Here is a 13,566-nt window from a genome sequence, read left to right on the forward strand (position 1 = left end):
CCGTGAGCTTTGGCTTTACATCGCATGCGATCTACTCGTACAGTGTGAGTAGATAACCTTGCTGAAATCGCACAGAAATCGCACAGTGTAAGCCAAGCTTTAAGCAACTTGCATATTTCGAAACAGCTCTTCAATGCCATAGATTCAAATTTAAAGAGTGGTGTTTAGTTGCAAGGTCTAAACACCACAGCACCTCAGCTCGCAATGTAGCGGTGGTGATAGGGCATAGCGTCTGCTGTCTGACGCCTGTCACGCACCTGTTGATGATGCTGCTAGACTAACGTTAGGCTACTGGCAGTGGTTTGAATCGGGAGAGCAGTCGGGGTTGAGGGCAAAGCAGTGGAGGTTGAGGTCGTTGATGCATCTGTAAAGCAGAACATTGATATGGGAAGCTGCTCGCTACGTCCGCGCATCCTAGCTTGGTGACTATTTGATTACATATGCGATTTGACGCCATTCACCCCCACCCAGGTTATATTAATTGTCTTCTTGCAGACGTGGCAATAAGCCTCGTGGCTGTTGCAAACTACTGGCCTAAGCCAGTCTTTAAATCGTGAGTCCTCCAGCCAGAGGTCCGAAAACTTGCATTTCCCCATGCTTTAATTACTGAATGGAAGCGAGCTCGCGTACATGTTTGTCAGCAAGCCAGCCGCGGACCCAGTTTGTTTCAGCGCGCGCGAACGAACACCACCTCACACGATATCGCGCAGGTCCTACTCTAAACATATAAATAAATCCACGCGAATTTTAGAAAAAAAAGGCCAAATTGACAAATTTATCTAAAAAAAATTGGGCTCGAAAATTTAATACCTCGTCAGATGACGTTTAGTACTTTTTACTACTTTTTAATGCCCTTAATTTTGGCTAATTTCATTTACTACCTTTTACAACCCCGCGGACACCCTGACTATAAGAGCAATTTCATGATATGATATACTTCATATCACCTGTGGTGTGGTAGGCAAACGTCACCTCCTGCTCAACTGACATCTTATGCTGCCTTCACGTGCTATAGGAATTACTGAACTAGTTTCCTAGTTAAAAAATTGGACATGAACGCCCTCTCAAGTCAAAATCTGAATGTGATGAGCTCGTAATCACAACTTCAGAAGTGGGAAGTAGGAAATTTCTAGCACATGAAGGCAGCATAAGACGAGGTTGGCTGAAAATTAAAAGATAAAAGTCTCTCAGAAATTGCAAATAATTAAATACTTGCACCTGTACATACTTGCATGATTAGTTTTTAGTTCAGGTTTTAGTTGTAGTCCAGCTTTGTCCGTTTCTCTGTCTATTCCTCAGTCTCTCTGTTTTCTGGTCACTGGTTGGATATGATCTGCATATAAAATAATGTATACATATTTTGGTAACACTTTACAATAAGGTTGTATTAGTTAACATTAGTTAAAGGGTTAGTTCACCCAAAAATGAAAATTCTGTCATTAATTACTCACCCTCATGTCGTTGGACACCCGTAAGACCTCCGTTCATATTCGGAACACAAATGAAGATATTTTTGTTGAAAGCTGATGGCTGAGAAAGGCTTCAGATAGGCCTCCATTGGCATTCAGTACATTGACACTTCCAAGATCCATGAAAGGCACTTAAAACATCGTTACAAAGTCTATCTCACCACAGTGACTCTACAATAATTTTACGATGTGACGACAATAGTTTTTGTGCGCAAAAAAAATCTAAATAACATCTTTATCCAACTTGTTCTCGACTTCCGTGTGTGCCTCCACGACGCATGCGCGAGAATATGACGCAGATCCGGCGTTCGGACATATGACCCAGAAGCGATTTGTTTACGAGCAGAGGAAGACGCGCGTGTCTAAGCTGTTGGATTCTACATTGATCGTGCTTTAGGTCTCGGCGTAGTTCTCAAAATGGGGCTTAAGTGTGTATTTCATGGATTCCCGAACGCCGGATCTGCGTCATATTCTCGCGCATGCGTCGTGGAGGCACACACGGAAGTCGAGAACAAGTTGGATAAAGGTGTTATTTTGATTTTTTTTTGCGCACAAAAACTATTGTCGTCGCATCGTAAAATTATTGTAGAGCCACTGTGGTGAGATGGACTTTGTAACAACGTTTTAAGTGCCTTTCATGGATCTTGGAAGTGTCAATGTACTGAATGCCAATGGAGGCCTGTCTGAAGCCTTTCTCAGCCATCAGCTTTCAACTAAAATATCTTCATTTGTGTTCTGAAGATGAACGGAGGTCTTACGGGTCTCCAACGACATGAGGGTGAGTAATTAATGACAGAATTTTCATTTTTGGGTGAACTAACCCTTTAATGCATTAGTTAACATGAACTAACCATGAACAACACCTCTGTTCAGCATTAGTTAATCTTTGTTAACGTTAGTTCATAAAAATCCAGCTGTTCATATTAGTTCACAGTGCATTAACTAATGTTAGCAAGATTTTAATAATGCATTAGTAAATGTTGAAATTAACATTAACAAAGATAAATAAATGCTTTATAAGTGCAGTTCATTATTAGTTAATGTTAACTAATGTAGTTAACTAATGAACCGTATTGTAAAGTGTTACACAAATTTTTAAGTGCATACAATGAATCATTTTTAATTACTTTGTCATGTTATGCAGTGACATATCCCACATGAGACTAAACAGTCACAACAAGATAACAAATAGATGCCAAGTAGGAAATGCAGGCAAATGCATTAAAAGACGTTAATCACATAATGTTAGTCAAAATATATACTTACAAAGCCAAAGATGCTCAGTGCTGTGGCTCTTTCTGGGGTGTTGTTAGCTCCTGTTGACACAAGAGAGAAAAATAAGAAATTTTCATTAATGTTTATTGACTATAATGGTGCCTAAATGTTATGCACATGATAATTCACAGATATAGGATGACTGCTAGATTGACCACTTACACAATCAAATGACTATCAACACTGAAAAAAGAGAGAAGACAATAATAGAGCCTTCAGTGGCATGTAAAAATGAATTCATATGAAATAATATAATAAATAAGAAGCCACAATGAACATACTTGAACTAATTATTATTTTACTTGAATATATATTAATCCTCTGGTGTATACACTGGCGTAAATGTTCTATTTTCGAGAGAGAGAGAGAGAGAGAGAGAGAGAGAGAGAGAGGGCGCGCGAGACAGCCTTTGACACCGCTAACGTTACTTCAAATGGCGTCACACACATTTAACTGTCAACGAAAATATGTAACTATAACTGGCCGTGAAAAGACGGAAACCATTGTTCGCGTAAATACAACATTTGGTACATAATGTACAATGCAGGTAACAGTTAGTCAATTGTATGCAAATTTAATGGGTTATGAAAGCGGTTCTTGAGGAAAATGAACAGTTCCCCGAGACTGTCATATACGTTAGTAATAGCAATTCGATATTATTATTTACTTTCTTCATATATGTAGCTATATTTAATGGATATTGGTTTACGTTTTAAAAGTATCAAAGACATTTGTGACAAATTTGTCAAATAAAAACTTCTTACCTCAGGAAAGCTCGCAGCTGGTGTCTGGCGATCCGATCCACAGGCAGGGACGTCCGTTATGCGCGCACTCGACACAAACCTCATTTGCGCGGGCTTGGCACGCGAGTAAACAATTTAAATTGTGTGAGGTGTAAGCAAAGTTTATAAATATATTTTTTAAACATTTAAAAATTACATTTATATCACCACACTTGTACTGGTATTACTCTGGCATTAAAATAATAATAAATAAAATAAAATTACGGATCATGAGATATAAAATGCTAACAGTAGGTGTGTGTGTGTAGCCTACCGTTAGCATTTTATATCTCATGATCCGTCATTTTATTTTGCAACGTACAGTTATAGCCGAAAAATAAACAAGTAATGAAACTTCACTTTGCCCTCAGCCTAAACGATTTGCCAGGGAACAAATTATAGATCCATGAGAGCAAATATGGGCCGTTAAATCTCCACAAGACTAATTATAGCTGGAGACGCCACAGAGACATCAGAGCCAGCGGCAGACGTCAGAAGGGCTAGCCGAGGAAAGTCTACTCTCGCCGGGTAAACAAGCGCTGAACGCCGCTGACTCACTGGAGCTCACATCTCCGAAAACACCAGATAAAATGTTAAAATAGGCACTCTTCTTATAAATAAACCACAGATTTGAGCTTTAAACAACTACATTACCGACTAAAAAAGTCTTAAAACTACGTTTTGTCACACATTAACAGTTTTAACACAAAAAGACGTGTAAACACAGCCCATGTCAGTCATTTCTCAACGAGAAGAGCCGCTGGCAGAAGCTCCTCCTATGAGGCGAATTCGAAATACATTTATAACACTAATACTTTACTCTATTTATTCTATACTCTATTTTTTCCTCTTTTTGAAAGTTGTGAAATCACTATTGTGGAGTTTTTCTTTTGCTATTTGAGCAAATGGGCACACAAAAAATATATAATTATTGTATTCTCTCATTCACCGCTATAAAATTAAACCCAACTATGACGACTTCCGCTCTGAGAAACCCGAAAATGTGAAAAGGGTAGGAGAAAATACTAAATATAAAAATTACTTCTTTGTCTCCCACAAAGAACTAATTTTACATCCTTCCATCCACATGTTTTTATTTAACTTTTAAACATCCAGTGTGTGTGTGTGTTTGTGTGTATTCTTTGTTTACAGTAGCACTACTGCTTTTACGTAAACAGTAAAATACTGCAAATTCCCATATACAGTAAGTTACTGTAAATTTCATTAAAAATACCCACAATGCAGTGCATATTACAGTAGCTAACCGTAAATAATATAAATGGTATTTTACTGGGCTTTTTTGCGGTAAGTAACTGTAAAATTGCGGTAAAGTCTAACAGTGAATGTTACTCACAGTAAAATCATCAGTGTAAAAATAGCAGTGTTAAATGTTATTTATTCCCAAAGAGTTGAATTAACAAAACGCAGTGTTAATGAGTAGTCATTTTTAGTGTAGTTACAGGGTGTTAATTGATGTAATTTTATTTTTACACTGAAAGTGCAAAAAAAAGCGCCAAATTGTCTTGACTCCGCCCCTCAATGAGTGTTGCCTCACAAGACGACTACGCCATTTTGTCTTCATGCGACTGAGACGGTAAGTGTGTTTGCATTTCTCTCTCTCTTTCTCTCTAAAATTAAATAGGAAATACATTTGTGTTAACATTTTTTGTAAAAAATAAAAAAAAAATTCTATATATATATATATATAAATGCCGTCAAAAGCTTAAGAAATGACTGACTGCGCGTTTTCGTTAGGTGTAACAAGAATGCTCATCAAAGTGAAGTTCAGAGAGTTCCAGAAGTATGTAAAAGTTTCCGAATTAGATTCGAAACTTTCGGATTTCTTGGATGAAGGTAATTTTGCTTATAAACTACATTAGTAGTAGTGTGTTGACAACAGGTAAATATATATTAAGCTACTTGGAATTTGTTTTGTTCACAGCCTTTGTGAAATTCGGCATTCCCGCTTCAAGTCGGGCCGAGGCGAAGCTTTATGATGAGACAGGTACAGAAGTTGACGAGGATGTCTTTGAGGAGGTTCTGAGGCAGACACATTTGGGCGTTTTTCTGCTCAAAATAGAGGATTTATCAAACGGTAATTTTATATTTACTTTGCGTTAAGAGTTAAGTGTGATATTGCTTTGTGTCCATGCAGTGAAGACGGTAAAAGTGCGTCTGAAATGCTCTTTTGTGACTCATAAGTTACACATTTAACGTAACGCTATACTTAATTTTCGACAAAATTGTTGTTTGTGTAAATTTAACTGCACATTGTTCGTAGTGAATATTATTTATGTCGTGTCATCATATCTACGCTGCCATCAAGTTTTCTTATATGAGAATTATGCTGCCTTCACGTGCTATCGAAATTATTTTAAATGCGAGTTCACTAGTTAAAAATTGGACATGAACGCCCTGGCGTCAAGGCCAAATTTGAACGCGATGAGCTTGTAATCACGACTTCAGAAGTGGGAAGTAACGTTAGAACGTGTCCGATAGCACGTGAATGCAGCATTACCTTGTTAAAGTGTTTTAGAGCTGAACTGTAATCCCGTCAGTCTTCCAATTCCAGCCGTTAGTATAGTGCGCACTGGCAGAGCATACGAAGTGAAATCGATGTTTGCTATCATTTCATATTACATGTTATTTCAGGTTAAAATATAGTCTTCAATATTTACAAGGTAAGTTTCAATGAAGAGCATAATATATGTCTGTATGTATCTGTTTGCATTATAATTACCATGAATAAATATAGTACATTAATGTTAACATGCATTATACATTATTCATTTACTTTATATAAATGCATATATTAATCAGATTAAATAAATGCTTTTGAGTATTTCATTTTTCCAAACTAATGTTGCCACGGTCACTAACAGTCTTTTAATTAATCCTTAAAAAGTTAATATACATTATTCTACAATTTGATACCAGTACTAGACATATTTCAGCATATTCAACATTGAGGATAATCACAATTGTTTTACCAAATGGACAGTCCTAATTTAAATTGTAGTGCTTTACTGTAGTGCTTTAGCGTTTTATTTTCAACTTAATTTTTTAAAACTCCCTTTTCAATAGAATTGGCTCAGACAAGCTCCTCTGAGACTGCAAATTATGAATCTGAGGACACTGCTATTCTAACTGATGGAGCCCCTTCAAGAAAGCAGCAGAGACCCGAAGATGAAGCCAGAATTGTGAGTCTGTACAGACACCAATTATGTCAGTGTGTTAAAGGAACACGCCGACTTTTTGGGACTTTATCTTATTCACCGTATCGCCCAGAGTTAGATAAGTCCATACACACCATTCTCATCTCTTTGTGTGCCATAACTCTGTCTGACGCACGCACCGCTAGCCTAGCTTAGTACAAAGACTGGAGGTAAATGGCTCCAGCTAGCCCACTGCTCAATAAATGATAAAATAACCCCAACATTTTCCTATTTACATGTTGTGATGTGTATAGTTACATCGTGTACTAAGACTGACGGAAAATGAAAAGTTGTGATTTTCTAGACAGATATGGCTAGGAACTATACCCATGGTACGGCTCAAAGTTCTTTGATCATTATGCAGGAATGAGAGTATAGTTCCTAGCCATATCTGTCTAGAAAATCACAACTTTTCATTTTCCGTCATCTTGGTACACAATGTAACTATACACATCACAACATGTAAATGGGAAAATGTTGGTGTTATTTTGTCACTTATTGAGCAGTAGGCTAGCTGGAGCCATTTACCTCCAGGTTTGTGCGTCAGACAGAGTTATGGCACAGATATGAGAATGGTGTATGGACTTATCTAACTCTGGGGGATACGATGAATAAGCATATGTCCTAAAAAGTCGGCGTGTTCCTTTAAAGGATTAGTTAACACAAAAATTAAAATTCTGTCTTCATTTACTCATACTGGAGATTAAGCCTTGTAGATTAATATTTTGTAAGTTCAGCTTTGTTCCAAAGCTGAACGAAAGTCTTACAGGTTTGGAATGACATGAGGTTGAGTAATTAATGACAGAATTTTTTTTCTTTAATACATGATACTAAACCAGACAAAGTTAATAAAATAATGTGGCGTAGACCACATCCAAATGTGGTCAGAACTATTGGATCTCAATGCGTCTTGGGTGTGTTTACACCTATACTGATCTGTATGACTACACATCATGTTAAAGGGAGAGTTCACCCATTTACTCACCTTCTTTTTCTGATGAACACAACCAGAGTTATATTAAATTATATCCTGGCTCTTCCAAGCTTTATAATGGTAGTGAATGGTACCAGAGATTTTGAAGCCCAAAAGCTCATCCATCCATCATAAAAGTAATCCATACTTCTCCAGGGGTTAATGAAGACCTTCTGAAGTTACGCAATTTATTTGTGAGAAAAATATCCATATTTATAACTTTATAAACTATAATCACTGGCTTCCGTTAATAGCTGTATGCTAGTCGAGTTCCAGCAGAAGAGTGACCTTTGACCCAACGCATGACGTAGGCGTAGCATAAACTTAGGTCAGAGTAGATGCCTCTCGCGGTTCAAACAGCAAACTCAAGCTCTTCCAACGTTTCTCTTTAAAAATTCTCCTTTAGACTTCTAATTTGTGACCAGTGTTTTGTTTTGCTCTATCCTCTGTGCTTCCACGTTCATCAATATGTCATGCGTCGGGTCAGAGTTCACTCTGGCTGGAACTAGATGCGCATATGGCCCTTACCAGAAGCATGTTATTATAGTTTATACGTTTTAGATAAGGATATTTTTCTTACACAAACCCATCATTTCAGAAGGCCTTTATTAATCCCTGGAGCCGTATGGATTACTTTTATGATGGATGGATGTGCTTTTTTGGGCTTCAAAATCTCAACCCCATTCACTCCCATTATAAAGCTTGGGAGAGCCAGGATATTTTTTAAAGGGATCCCATGGTGTTAAGACTTGTTTGCCTTAATAGAGTGCCGAAGTTATGACGTCACTTTGTAGGCCAACCCGGAAGTTAGCGGCGCATGGGTTCCCTCGATCGAAAAGCCATGCATTTTCCCCATAGACTTTTGGAAAATCGCAAAAAATAAGATCTGTGTTCAACAAAGAGTTATAACCCTTACACATTTTGTCTATCAAGATAATCTTTACAAATTAATCCAAAATGTATAAATTTTGAAGCCTAAATAAAGCCGTCAGATATAAAATGCTAACGGTAGGCTATAAAAAGACTACAGCACACCATGGTCGCGGATCAACGTCATCATCAAGCTTCCTCAAACCTTATTTTAAAAACACGCTCGCTCATTATGATCTGCGCTGTGTATGAACACTTATCCACTTTTTCATGAGAAATTTTGCCCATACGTTTTTTCCAAAAATGTTAGAAACTAATTTTGTTTATGTGTGCCTCTCTGAGATTTATCTTTTGTTAATGTTTTTTCAGACAATATGATTATCACTGTGATAACATTAAATGACATGAAACACAACCCAGTCTCTTTTTGTTAAATGCAAGTTTATGTATGATCAACAGTGATGCCAGTAACGCGTTACTTAGTAATGCGTTACTCTAATCTGACTACTTTTTTCCAGTAACGAGTAATCTAACGCGTTACTATTTCCAAACCAGTAATCAGATTAAAGTAATTTATCCAAGTCACTGTGAGTTACTATTTTTGTCATTTTCCTTAGTAAAAATATATATTTTTGCTTTCTTGTTGAGTCTCAGCAGGGGTTTTCCGGCATAGAGAATTACGAGGCGGCCGCTCCGTCAAATTTCTTGCCGCCTCCGTTTGTCGACAAAACTCAAGACAGGCAGTCACTTGCTCAGATTAGGCATGTCGTGATAATTAAATAATCATCAGAAATATGTATTGTCACATTATCCTTCAGCAATCATTATTAGCATATTATTATTTGCTAGTAGCCTACAAAGTCATCTAAAGCCATTCCATAGCTGAATGTCTTTCCTCCGCTGTAGCTCAATCATTCTCCGTTCAACAAAACTGCGCGTCACGTTCTGTTACAGTCAGCAGCAGCACGGTAAAGCTCACTCCATATGATATATTCCCGTTATAATACTTGATATGTTGATAAAATAATTTATCTTGCTGGAGTTTATCTAGCGGTTTCTGAAAGATGTTGTGCTCGAGCTACCCAGGTGACAACACAAGGACTATTAATTAGCATCACACGCACAATAACCGGAATTTAAAACTGTGAAGAAACAAATAATCAGTGAATGTTTGGACCGATATAGGCTACATAGTAGACTAGGATTTGTGGGCTCAACGCTCATCTTCTCTTTATGCCGTGAACTTTTCAATGTGCACTCACGCTGCACTGCGCCCTCTGACTCCATGTTGCTTTAAGCACATCATTCTGCACTCGGGATGCGCATAAGCGCTTTGTTGCCGCTCTGTTTGGAAGCGTTTCATATATTTTCATAGTTTTGTGCATTTAAAGATTATTAAAAAATATATTGTTCTCACGTATCGATCATTTAATTGTTGTCCGTTTACAGAGCTGCACATCAGGTTTACAATAAACTATAAATCTTGTAATTTTATATTATTTGTGTAGGCCCATATAATTATTTACATTCATAAATAAATATAAATTAAAAAATTAAATATAAATTGTTTTTCATAAATGTATTTAATAATAACACAAAGTAATTTGTACCTTTTCATTAACATGTTTAGATTTGATAAAATTAGTCAAAATATTTTTTTTGGAGATACAATTTCAGGAGATACATTGTTGACGTTACTGTTAAAAATGCACTTCCAATAAAGTGTTTGCAAAAACGGTTGTCATTTTTATGTTGAGGCTGCAGAGGTGTTGTCGGCAACTGATGAATGTAACTAATAAAGTAACTTGTAATCTAACTTAGTTACTTTTAAAATCAAGTAATCTGTAAAGTAACTAAATTACTTTTTCAAAGTAACTGTGGCAACACTGATGATCAATAATACAAAAGTATAAGTAAAATGTATAATAAGCTATACATTAAATAAAGCAAACAATTCAGTCAAACATTCAAAGTCAGTGCTAGTCGGCTAACTTACAACGGTAACGTAGTTATAGCCTAAAAATAAACAAGTAATGAAACTTCACTTTGCCCTCAGCCTAAACGATTTGCCAGGGAACAAATTATAGATCCATGAGAGCAAATATGGGCCGTTAAATCTCCACAAGACGAATTATAGCTGGAGACGCCACAGAGACATCAGCGGCAGCGGCAGAAGAACTGGCCGAGGAAAGTCTACTCTCGCCGGGTAAACAAGCACGGAGCGCCGCTGACCCACTGGAGCTCACAACTCCGAAAACACCAGATAAAATGTTAAAATAGGCACTCTTCTTATAAATAAACCACAGATTTGAGCTTTAAACAACTACATTATCGACTGAAAAAGTCTTAAAACGCGTCTTAAAATGCCATTTCTCAGCGAGACGAGCCGTTGGCAGAAGCCCCGCCCATGAGGCGAATTCGCGTCTGTTGTGCAGTGAATGTCACGCGCGAATGAAGCGAGTAAACTCAAAATGTTCAAGCATCCAACTTTGCACGAATAGTGTGATTTATTCACGCCACATAAGTTCTTCATAAGTGAGGCTGAAACGCGGGCTAGTGAGAGATTTCCTGTTTGTCACGATTAGGGCTGGGCAATTTTATCGATTCTGCGATATAAATCGATATTTTTTCTCCCAAGAAAGTATCGATTTTTAAGCCGCGAGTATCGATACATAAGTCCCATTCAAATCCCTGTGTTTACCCCCATTTGCGTTGCAGGAAGAGCGATTTGGTCAGCCAGCCGCTAGTATCGCTGTAGAGCAAGTTACCCGTACTACTGACTTTACGCCGACGTCTACCTCTTCTTGATTACGGAGTCAGAGCGAGGAGATTCAAATAAATGGCGGCGAATATAAATCCAGCACCTTCATGCTTAAAAGCAGATGTGTGGGAGCACTTTGGGTTTAAAAAGAAGAAGGAAAGCGACGACTTAGACTCAGGGGTCAACAACATGAGTCGCCCGCAAGGACCACACGAGTTGCCCGCGGGTCTGTTCTAAAAATAGCTCACCATAGCAGCTGCGTTCAGTCGCTTCCGTGTTCTTTAAAAGCAGGGATCCAGACTGAAGCCGAATATATACTAGTGTCTGTAAATAATAAACTGCAAAATACTATTGAAATATTACTCCTGCATGTTCTGCGTCTGTGTGGATGACGAGCGCCGCGCGCGCACTCGCTCTTGTAGTCTCTGCCGACACGAACACAAACCTCACTTCATGAGAATTTACCGTTTCATTTGAGAAAACTGGCTGCGTCTCATTCTGCTCCTGGTTCAGTAGTCAGGGCACTGATCAGGACATGAGTCAATGGGCTGATCCCTGATCAGTGCCCTGACTGAACTAGGGAGCTGAATGACTGAGACGCTGTCACTGTCTGACACTGTCAGATCATCATGAACACAGACACTGGTAATCACGGCAACCCGTCAAAATAAAAGTTCGGTTTAACGTGAAGAGATTGACTACAGATTGTAGCCTACAGTACATTTAGCTACGTCTCTATGTAATAATAATACGTCTCTACTAATAATAATAATTATGAAATAAATAATACTAATTATATAATTATTAATGGTTGCTTATTTTTCACTTGATCTTTCATTTATAAACAATGTTTACTTTTAAACAGCATACAGCCTTTACATGTTTATGTATTATTTACTTATGATTATCATCATATATAATAAAACATTTATTTAAAAAAAAAAAATAGTGGTATTGTACCGACTACTGGAACTACTACTATACTCTTTCAGGTGTAAAACAGTTTGGATAGTTGTTAATATGAGAATTATGATGCATTATTTAAGAGTTTTAAGTATTATATAACATGAGTAGCTCTCTTTGACTTTCTTTTTTAAAAAGTAGCTCTCAAATGAAAAAAGGTTGGAGACCCTTGACTTAGACAAAGCATTGCAGTTGGTTTGCAAGCTGTGTGACACAAACGTGAAATACTCTGGAAATACTACCAAGTGTCAGTGTCAAGCTAAAAAAGCTGTCAAAGAAACTGTTCAGAACAGGCCACTTGCTGCAATTTTTTAAAACTCCATTGTTAATTGCAATACTGCACTTTATTTACTTTTCAAAGGCTTGTAAGCTACAGTTTGCACTGTTTCAATAAATGGAACTAATTTTCTCAACACATCTTTGATTCATTTTGTCCAGCATTTGCAAGCTGTAGACTCTCTGTCCCGTCAGAGACTTTTATTGTGTAATTGATGATTTTAGTTTTCAGTTCAGTTCATTCAATCCAAGTAAATGAAACACTCAAAATCACTCTGTCCCCTTTAAATCTTTCAGAAAATGATGTAAGTGTATCGAATTATATCGAATCGTATCGTTGGCTGAATATCGTGATATATATCGTATCGTGAGCTGAATATCGAGTATCGTATCGTGAGATTAGTGTATCGCTACAGCCCTAGTCACGATGATGTCTAAAGTCCCCGCCAAAGGATGTAGTCCCTTTTAGCAACTTGTTAGCAACCACCGTTTTTAAGACACAAAGTAAAAAAAAAATCACAAGCAGGTTTTAACTAATGTGTTTTATGTCATAGATCAAAACGTGAAAATATTTAGAGGCTTTGTTAACCACAGACCTTATTTCAGGCGATTTAGCAAAAACCCATAGACTTTAGGGCGAGGGAACCGGAAGTGCTAAAATGCTCACTTCCGCGTTTTGGCCTACAAAGTGACGTCATAACTTCGGCACTCTATATAACATAAATGATGTCTCTTACTGAAATATGTAGTAGAAAACTCATGAAAGATCCACGTTATTTAAAAAATCCATTGTATATTTGGACAATGGGCGGCGGCATTTTGTTTGCGTTCTAGGTTGATGACGTAGAATCAACTGCCGTTACCCGTAGCTATTTTGTACCACAACACAGCTCGAAAAATGTTTCAGAGTTAAACAAAACCAATCACTTGCTTTGCAATTGCATATAAAATGCACTCAAACACACGTGCACACAAACACTCA

At 37.5% G+C, this 13,566-nt stretch overlaps 1 long non-coding RNA gene across 1 annotated transcript; it reads right to left on the bottom strand.

Annotated features, from left to right (window-relative positions):
* Window positions 1-1,230: 1,230 nt before the first annotated feature.
* On the bottom strand, window positions 1,231-3,632 carry LOC307138405. The gene is made up of 3 exons (XR_013818017.1): window positions 3,509-3,632; window positions 2,736-2,785; window positions 1,231-1,333 (listed from the first exon to the last, which is right to left on the bottom strand). It is a non-coding gene; the product is annotated as an uncharacterized lncRNA (long non-coding RNA).
* Between the last annotated feature and the right edge of the window lie 9,934 nt (window positions 3,633-13,566).

The sequence above is a fragment of the Gobio gobio genome (assembly GCF_949357685.1).
Source record: "Gobio gobio genome assembly, chromosome: 15".
In the NCBI taxonomy this organism is placed as follows: domain Eukaryota; kingdom Metazoa; phylum Chordata; class Actinopteri; order Cypriniformes; family Gobionidae; genus Gobio; species Gobio gobio.